Raw genomic sequence first — 10,213 nt, 5'->3', positions numbered from 1 at the left:
CTAAAGTTATTTCTGCTTCTCCCATTCCAATCCGGGTCAATGCGTCTGCTTTACCATTCTTACAACCTGGTCGATAGGTTATTACAAAATCAAACTCGGCGAAGAACAATGCCCAACGGAGTTGGCGCGAAGATTGGGCTTTGGCTGTCTTTAGGTATTGTAAGTTGCGGTGATTGGTGATGACCGTGATGGTATGTCTGGCACCCAGTAGATAGTGCCGCCAAGCCTTGAAGGCGGACTTGATGGCCAGCAGCTCCTTGTCAGTTATGGCATAGTTTAATTCGGGGGCTGAAAATGTTCTTGACCAGAACGCCACTGGGTGAAGCTGGTTAGTTTCGGGATCCTTTTGGGAAAGGACTGCTCCCATGGCTGAACTGGATGCATCTGTTTCCACTATGTAGGGAAGCTCGGGGCGCGGGTGTCTTAATATGGGAGCAGATGTGAATTTAGCTTTTAACTCTTGGAAGGCGTTCTCGGCTTCGTCTGTCCACACAAAGCGTTTGTTTTTTTCACAATAGTGTTGTGATGGGATGTACAATGTGCGAGAAGTCCGGGATAAACCTGCGGTAGAAATTGGCAAAGCCAAGCATGCTTTGAACTCCTTTGATTGAACTTGGCGAAGGCCAATTAAGAATGGCATCCACTTTTCGTGTATCCATCCGGATTCCTCTCGGGGTCAGAATAAATCCAAGGAATTCCACTTCCGTAGTGTGGAAGATGCATTTTTCCAGTTTAGCATATAATTTATGCTGGCGTAACTTCTCTAGGACTGCTCGGACGTGTTTTACATGCTCAGATTCTGATAAAGAGTATACTAAGATGTCGTCGATGTAAACGACCACACAACCGTCGATAAGCTCTCGGAGGACATCGTTCATGAAGAACTGGAAGGCTGCTGGTGCATTGCATAGTCCGAAGGGCATCACCTGGTACTCAAATAGTCCGTACTTGGTGCGAAAAGCAGTCTTCCATTCGTCACCCTCTTTGACACGTACCAGATGATATGCCCCCCGAAGGTCTAGTTTCGTGTATATACATGCGCCCTTCACCTCGTCTAGTAGTTCTGGGATCAAAGGCAGTGGGTATCGATTCTTGATGGTTATCTGATTCAGTGCGCGGTAGTCAATACATGTTCTAAGGTCGCCTTCCTTTTTCGGTACGAAGAACAAAGCTGAAGATGCAGGGGATTTGGACGGGCGAATGAAGCCATTAGCAAGGTACTGGTCTAGGTACTGGCGCAAATGAAGATTTTCGGGTTCCGTAAGGGCATAGATTCTGCTGCAAGGTGGTTGTGCTCCAGGTACAAGATCTATTTGACAATCATATGATCTGTGAGGTGGTAAAGTGTTTGCCTGTTCCTTTTGGAAGACATCCTGAAAGTCTTGGTATTCAACAGGTAATTGCATGGCTACTGGAATTACTGGGGCCAGGACTGAGTTTTGAGTTTTCCTTGGGTAGCAGGTGTGAGCACATTCTGGGAAGGTTAGTCTCTTCTCTCGCCAATCAATACAGGGATTATGTTTTTCCAACCAAGGTATCCCCAGTATCAGCTGAAACTGTGGGGCCTTGATTAAGTCAAACATCATAGCCTCTCGATGCCCATCTTGACTCAGCAATGTCATCTCTGCAGTGGAATGAGTTACGGGTCCAGAGACAATTTCCGTTCCATCTACAGTGGTGACATGGGCCGTGGTCTTGCGGGTGAGAGATAGATTCATCCTGGTAGCCAATTCCCAGTCCAAGTAATTTCCTATGGCTCCACTGTCTACGTACGCCTTTACCGCGTGCATGCATGATGGCTGCTCTGGATCTACAAGGACCATGGGTATGGTGAAATGCGAGGTCAGAGTGTCCTTCTTTAAGCTCGGCAATAGGACCTCTACGCTTGCCGGGCGTGGTCTCGTTTCCCAAGTCAGATTTCACATGGTTTTCGTCTGCTGCTCCTATAACTTTCTTGGGTGGTTTTACAGGGCAGTTCCGAAGAAAATGACCAGCAGTTCCGCAATATAAACATAATTGCAGTTGCCGTCTTCTATCTCTTTCCTTTTGGGTTAGGGGTCCTTTAACCCCCCCCCGATTTGCATTGGTTCTGAGACATCTACTCCCTTGGAGCTTACGTGGGTTTTAACCAACACCCTGTTCTCAAACTTGGTTCGGTCAGCCTTCCTAGTTTGAAGTCTGTGATCGAGCTGGACCACTAGATCTATATATTCAGCACAGTCTTGAGGCAGGTTCACGATTTGGGCCAAAACATCTTTGAGTTCTCCTCGAAGTCCTTAATGGAATAATGTGATTCGCTTGGCTTCAGGCCATTCGGTTTCCACTACTAATCTATTGAAAGTTGCAATGTAAGATAAAAGATCCTGGTTACCTTGACGTAGGGATAAAGGTTCGTTGTCCAAAGCCTGTCCTCGGGAGTGTCGGGCGAATAGTCTTTCCATGCTTGTTCGAAAACCCTGGAAATCTCGAAGAATCGGGTCATCCTGGTTAACTAGTGGAATGGACCAATCCGCCGCACTGCCGCTGAGATATGACAGTACAAAGGCTACCTTGGCCTGATCGTTTGGGAAAGCTCCAGGTCTACATAAAAAGTGCAAGCGGCATTGATTCATGAATGTTGCAAACCCTTTTGGGTCTCCGGCAAAGCGTTCAGGTGGAGCCAAAGGAACGGCTCCAGGTAAATTTATCTGCACCGGGTTACTCGATGGTACAGGAGCTGGACTTGCCCCAAGTCCTGGTAGAGGTGTTTGTCCAGCCTGGCTCTGTAATAGTTGTCTGGCTAACTCATCAGTTCCTTCTTTTGACACTATCAGTTCCCTCCTGAGGGCATTGGTTTCTTGGCGGGCGGAATGCACTTCGGCCCTTAATTCCCCTTATAATTGGGCCAACTGATCAGTTTCCGAGGTCTCCATGTCGCCCAGGTGGGTATTTTTGGGTAGGCTTCGCGTTTTGTTACGCTCACCTGGTTCCCACGGGGGCGTCGACCGGAACTGGGCCGCTGTTATTTCCACCAGCGTGACGTGTAGCGCCGAGATGACTGACTGGACTGGCCCGCTCATCCTAGTTTGTCTGGCTCGCAAGAATATTCTTCTGCAAAGGAGAAGAGGAATTAACCACCCGTGGAATTGAGTGTCAACCCACCTTCCCCACTCCCGTTGTCTTCCCACTAATCACTCTTGCTGTCCCCTCCTTAGTCTCACCTGATGGTTTGGAAGGATGAGCTCTGTATCCTGCGTCGACCGCAGGGGCGCGTTGATGACCAGTTACTTCACTGGCGTAGAGGAATTGGTGAGTTCCAGTATTGACTCTAAAGTCCAATTGTTCATAAGAGTTCAAATGTCTGCTCTTCACTCTGTCCGATTCCTTGCAGGTTGCCGATTAATCCACTCGAAGATTTCCAAATGGCACTTGGTAAGATTCAGGTAAGTCTATTGTGTTTTTCCCCTTAGGGGCCGGGGTACGGCGATGAAGCAGAGTTGACTGTGCCGAAACGAGATGAGGGGAGACCCCCGTGGTAAATCAGGTAAGTTTTGTGGGGGGGTAACTGGTATTGTCCTTGCTTTCTCCCCTTAGGGGGCGGGGTACGGCGATGAAGCAGAGTTGATTGCGCCGATCCGAAATGAGGTGAGTACCTCCCGTGGTAAATCAGGTAAGTCCTTGGGGGTAGCTTGTATGGCCTTGAGAGTCCCCTTGCTGTCTTTGTCTCCTTAGGTGTCGAAGGGTGGCCGCGAGATGGAGAGAGCGTGATGGAATGCTGAAGTACCACCAAGCAGGTGAGTTCCGCACGGCGCCGTAGGAATGCGAAGCGATGCTTCAAAGACTTCTGTCTTTCAGTTCCGTGGCGAAATGGATCAGGATTCAGGTAAGGATTAAAGTTAAAACTCCTGCTCTAACCTTTATCCTTTTTGTCTTCTTGTTTCAGGAGTCCCAGGACTGAAGCGGGCGTGGCTGGAGACTGGAGCTGCTGAAAACACGGTGAGCGTTACGCTGCAGCAAGCAGAATAACGCGAAGCACGTGTGGCAGTCCGGGCGTGGTTTAAATAGCCTTGGAAGAAGATCCAGGTAAGTATTCTTCCACAGCCCCACCCAAGTAACAAAATAGTCCCTTCAGTAAAATAGTCCCTCCTAAACCTCATTTGGCTTGAGTCTTCATGCAGCATGGTCTGCCTCAGGTGAGTATGCAGCATGGTCTGCTTCAGGTAAGTTATCAATAATGAGCCTGGCGCCCAGGACTGACTTTATCTTTATGAGCCTGGCGCCATAGGCGCCAGGACTGTACCCAAACAGCCCCTAACTGGGGCTTTTGGGCATGCTCCAAGTGGCATGATGCCTGCTTCCGGGGCTGCTGGGCCTGGTCTGGTCTTCCGGGGGCAGGCATCATGACATAAACACTGCCCACCCGTTCCTGGCTGGGAAGTGTGGTCTAGAGTTATGCTTTCCACGAGATACTTACCTCAATGGGCCCATCCATCCAAGCTGTCTCCAAAGTTCTTAGGGCCCTTCAAGATTGTACAAAAGATCAACCCTGTGGCCTTTCGTCTTAAACTTCCAACCAGCCTTAACCGGGTCCATCCGGTCTTCCATGCTTCCCAGCTAAAGAACTTTCATGTTGACACCTGGACGTGTCAAGCTGAGAGAGTCATTATGCCTCTGGCTTCCACTCAGGAAGAATATGAGGTAGCTCAAATTTGCGACTCCAGGTATCGCAGAGGAAATTTTGAATATTTGGTACAGTGGAAAGGCTTCCCATCCTCTGAGAACTCCTGGGAACCCATCTCCCATATTACAGCTCCTTCCCTGCTGCGCAAGTTTCATTTCTTTCATCCGGGTAAACCAGTGGGAGGGACCATTAGGAGGGGGCATACTGTCATGCCGCGAGGCGGGTGGTGCCTGTGGAGCCGCTGGCGGCACGGATACTAACCCATCGCACATGCCACCTACCCGTCACACCCTCCTTCAGCACCGTTCTAGTGGTTGCACGCTGACGCGGCTTGGAGCTTAAAGCCTGCTGCTTCCGGGTTGCATACGCGTTGCAACGCTTCCGGTTTCGTTCCGAGAGTGCTGTCTGTGCCTTTCTTTGCCATTTTCGAGCGTTCTTTTTCTCGTCGGGTCCCGATCTCTATCGGGTCCTGGTCCTCCTCTCTCTTTGTTGTCTTCTCCCTCCTTTGTTTCCATAGCCTTGCTGCTCCCTCTCAACTCTCCCTCCGACCTTCTAGCCCGCCCCCCTTTCCATCTTACTCTCACTCTGTTCTCCTTACCTCTTTTCTGGTTATCCTCCTTGTTCCCGACTCTTCCTCTGCTGCCTGCTGTCTTCTGCTTGCTTCCCTGTGTACCGGACCCTGGCCTGTTTTCGGATTGAGTATTCTTACCGTCTGGATACCTTCTTCTGTTGCTTTCCCGTGTACCGGATCCTGGCCTGCATATTGGACTGCCGTCTTCTCCTTGTGTCATTACCTTGAACCTGGTTTCCCCCTGTGGAATACCTTACTCCGTATGGTCTGCCTTCCTCCGGAGCACCTACAGAATTCCGCTGATCATCTCTTCTGCCCGGCCACGTCTTCACGAGTATCCATTACTCCTATCCTGAGAGTCACTGCGGTCGCTCAGGGTTTTTTTGTGCCTTTGGGCTTTTTCCCCTTTCTGGCGTTCCCGGGAGGGGGCCCCTGGTATCCCTTTTGGGTGGCACGGTGGCTTCCTTCCGTGGCCGTCCTTACCTACACAAAAAAAAGGAGCGACCAAGAAGAAAAGGAAAGAAGGGTACGGGAAAGAAGGACGAAGGTGAGGAGCTAGGGGAGGGTGGAGAATCGGAATCAACGTTCTCTGATGAGGATATCACCGATCCCGGTGACACATGCGCTCATGATCCTGGAGACTGTGGGACCGATGGAGCGCGAGGCACCATTGAAATGTGCCATTACGCTATTCCCCGGCACGTTTGCCGTGGTCTAGTGTATTTCCAACATGGCCGCCGCCGGGCTGCATTTAGCGTTGCATCCCCCAGCGGCCGGCGCGTTTCAACCCGTGAGCTTTTCCTCGCCCTTGGGTTACTTCGCTGTCCTCCTTGGCTCTGCTGGGACCAGCCCCTGCCTGCTCTTCTGCATCGCTTGCGGCGCTCCTTCCCTCCCTCTCTTGCCTCCCCCCTGCTCGGCTGCTTTCCGCTGTAGCGTTAGCCTTGCTGTCACTCACTTGCCACTCCTGACTGTTCGCCTTCTTCCCGGTACGGCGCTCCGCTCCACGGGTGCCCACGGCCCGCTCTCCTTCTCTCTCTCTCTCTCTTTCCTTCGCCCCTCATTTCCTCCTTTCCCCTTTTCTTAGATTACCGCCTGGACTAACTGCCTGCGCTGCATTCCTTTTGGGACTGCCCCCTCTTGCAGATCCAGCCTGCATTCGTTTTTACCTGTTGGGAATCAAGTTACATACACAACAATCCTGGGAAACTGCAAGATTCCATCCTGACCATCCAAGGGGTTTTTTGTACCGTTCCGGCTTTTTCCCCTACTAGGCTACCCCGGGAGCTGGTCCACTGTGCTACTTGTTCATTAAGTCAGCACAGTGGCAGCCTCCCGTGGTAGACCATACCTACACAAGAAGACTGATTTCCGACAGAAGAAGATTCCAACCATCAGCTCTGGCAGTTCAGGTGAGGAGTCGGGGGAACTATCAGAAAGCGATCACGACACGGACGCAGAAGATCAACCCTCTGAGGGTCACGGCCCTCAGGTTGTTCCGTACTTCTTGTCTTTGGCCAAGGCGGGGCTGGCGCACCTCTCCATCAAGGTGCATCTGGTGGCTACTTCCCGCTCCACCAGGTCTCCGGGACGGACTTCTCTTTGGTCCCACCGTCTAGGGAAGGAGTTCCTCAAAGGACTGTTCAGATCGTTCCCAACGGTGAAGGCGCCCGTCCCGGTGTGGGAAATCAACGTGGTACTGACAAGGCTCATGGGGGCCCCCTTTGAGCATATGCATCAAACCCCTCAAGTTCCTTTCGTGGAAAACAGCTTTTCTCATGGCCATCACCTCTGCCAGAAGGGTATGTGAGATTCAGGCCCTGTCCTGCAAGCGGCCTTATCTAACTTTCCACGAGGCGAGGGTGGTGCTGCGGACGCACCCCTCCTTAATGCCGAAGGTTCAAACGGTATTCCACCTCCAATGTGCCTTTGATGTTACATGTGTTTTTTCCGACGCCTTCGTCGCCGGCTGAAAGGACTTTGCACTCGCTGGATGTGGCGCGTGCTCTGAAGTTCTATGTGGCACACAAGAGTTTCCGGAATATGTCACAACTTTTTTGTGACCTTCGGTCCTGTCAACCACAGGAAAGCTTTGTCCAAGGATTCCATTTCCAGGTGGCTCTCCAGCTGTATCATGCACTGCCACCGGTTGGCAAACCGACCGCTGCCCGGCCGTCCAAGAGCCCATTCCACCAGAGCGATCGCTGCAATGATGGCGTTCCTGTCTGGTGTGCCCCTGTTGGATATCTGCAGGGCGGCTACGTGGAGGTCTACGCACACCTTCACAAGATTCTAATGCATCGACAGGGATTACAAGGAGGAGTTTAGGGTCGGCCAAGCAGTGCTACGCAACTTGTTTGCTTGAAGGTGAGCCTGGTCCAGAGGTAAGAGTAATTGCTTCTGTTGAGCCTTGCCACCTCCTGTGGTTGTGTATGTATGTACTGCTATATATTCTTTATTCATGAGCATGTGAATCCATGCCAGACCCCACGCTGGAGAAGGAACAAGTTACTTACCTGTAACTGTTGTTCTCCAGCACGGGTCTGGCATTGATTCACATGTGAACCCTCCCTTCTGCCCCTTTGCGGCTCTTCTTCGTCATAATGCCACTTTAAGTGCTACCAAATCTGAAGATGGATGCCAGAGGAGGGGACTAGGGAGAGAGCAGTCATTGGCTGGGGCAGTATGACTCAGAGCTCAGTGATTGATTTAAAGGATAAAGACAGTTTGTAAGTGAAAGTCAAAGTTTTTTCTTTTACCAAGGATTCCCGGCCCCGACGACAGGGAAATATTCATGAGCATGTGAATCCAGCCCCCAGACACATGCTGGAGAATAACAGATTTTTAAAAAAACATTTCTTTAAGTTTTGTTTCTTTATTTATCCCGCACGCTGAACCCTAAGGTAACTGGGCGCCAGATACTTAGAATGAGTACAAGAAGTTACATGCATTTTCATACTATACAATAACAGTGACACAAAAGGAACAAAGACAAGTGCAGGTGACCATGGTTACATGACGGTCACAGAAGATTAATGGTGACGTACAGTACAGGTGAGATACAGTGATTAGTCAAACAGTTGAGCAAATCCTGTTGGCAAGCCAAGACTTTGTTTTGGCTCTAAAGGTCCAGAACAAAGGTTCCATTCCGAGATTGAGGGTTATGGCATTCCATAGTTTGGCTACTAAAGCCGGGAAGCTAGAGCCACCTGCTTTTTTTAGGTTGAACTTGGAAATAGTGAGGCAGTGTGAGTACATAGATCTGGTTGGTCTGGCTGATAGCCGTTTTTTGAATTTATCTGCCAAGTACTTGGGAGCAGTGTTCAAGAGGCACTTATGGGTGATGACAAGTGATCTGAAGGCAATTCCGTCTCATACTGGGAGCCAGTGGGTGTCCTGTCTAATGTTACACATCTGGGAGTACCGAGGGATGCTCAGTGCAGCTCTGAAGGTGTTCTGAAGAACCTGGAGTTTGTTCAGGTTATGCTCAGAGGTGCCTAAGAAGAGGGTGTTACAATAGTCAATTTTAGAGCACACTAGTGCCCTGACTAGGGTGATGCAGCTATAGGGAGAGAGGAATGACTTACAGGCATTGATGAGCTTGTTTGTGTAAGCTGTGGAGGAAGCTGTGACGTTCACCTGTTTTTTTAGGGAGAGTGTAGAGTCCAGGTAAACTCCAAGAGTCTTAATTTCTTTGGTTACTTTTATCAGGTTTCCATCAATGTTGATGGAAGTGTATTGAGGGTCAAGTTTGTTAAGTCATGGTTGGGATCCGATGAGAAGGAGCTCAGTTTTCTCGTCGTTGGGGCATACACTGTGTTTAGCCATCCTCGCTTGGATCTCCAGGTATAAGTCATAGGTAAGTAACTTGTTCCATATCCACCCTCACTCATGCCCCACCCCCACGGCAGTATTGATAACAGAAAAAAAATGTTTAACTCGCAGCCATCTCAGGTCTTTATCGTGTGTCACTGGAAGTTGCCATGGATTTTCTCTTGAATGATGTTTTGGTTTCAGTCTATCTACCCTTCGACTTCCTAGGTAATCTCAGAGCCTCCCCAATCTCAGCATCCAGTCGGGCAGCCAAATCCGCTCCCTCTTCTACTGTCTGGCCTCCGAACGCCACTCCATCAGACCTGCTGCTTCCTCTTCCGATCCAATCACGTAGCGCTGGTTCTGGTATTCAAATACAAGTTTACATGGGAAGCCCCCTCTATAATGCACCTTGTGCATTTTCAACCAATTTGTTACAATGTGAAGCTTGTACCTCTTAGTCAGTGTGTGTGGTGAAAGATCTTGAAATAAGACTATGTCAGCCCCTCAAAACGATACGGACCCCTTGTTCTTTGCTGCTGCCATGATCGTCTCCTTCTGCTGAAAAAAATGAACCCTATGCGTCCCATCTAGGACAAGCTCTGAATGGTGCAAAAGGACCATTGAGAGTGCAAAATAGATGTTGGACATACTCCTCGCGATTCTTTTTTTAATTTTTTTTAAAACACTTTATTAAGTTTGCAATGAACAACAACAACTACCAATAAAGTAAACAATGTCTCACAGTAAAGCGTCACAACTTAATTTACAGAACAATATAAGCATCATACATCTTCAATCTGTCATAATAGCTTTATCCTGCAAAAAATAACAGCAAACTGACAGCTTGAGATTCTGAGCTTGCACTTGGCATGGAATTCCCCTCACCCGAATACTATTTCTGCGGGAGCGGTTATCCAAATCTTCTTGTTTAAGCCACACCATTTCGATCTGTTCTTCTAGGATTTTTATCAGATTCAAGAGTTCTGACAGGTCATGGGCTTGTTCACATACCGTGGTTTCCTCATCTTCCAATCTTGATTCTGTTGCCCGACAGTGGTTATTAAGGTCAGCTATAGATTTGGACAGCTTGTTGAAAGAATCCTTGATCTCTTGCATGATCTCCTGTTTGAACTTATTTATCAGGCAGACAAGGTCATGTTCAGTAGCTG

Source organism: Ambystoma mexicanum, chromosome 10, assembly GCF_040938575.1.
Source record: "Ambystoma mexicanum isolate Mex_15411 chromosome 10, UKY_AmexF1_1, whole genome shotgun sequence".
In the NCBI taxonomy this organism is placed as follows: Eukaryota; Metazoa; Chordata; class Amphibia; order Caudata; family Ambystomatidae; genus Ambystoma; species Ambystoma mexicanum.
The sequence above is the reverse complement of the archived record's forward strand: the minus strand, read 5'-3'. Positions refer to the sequence as shown.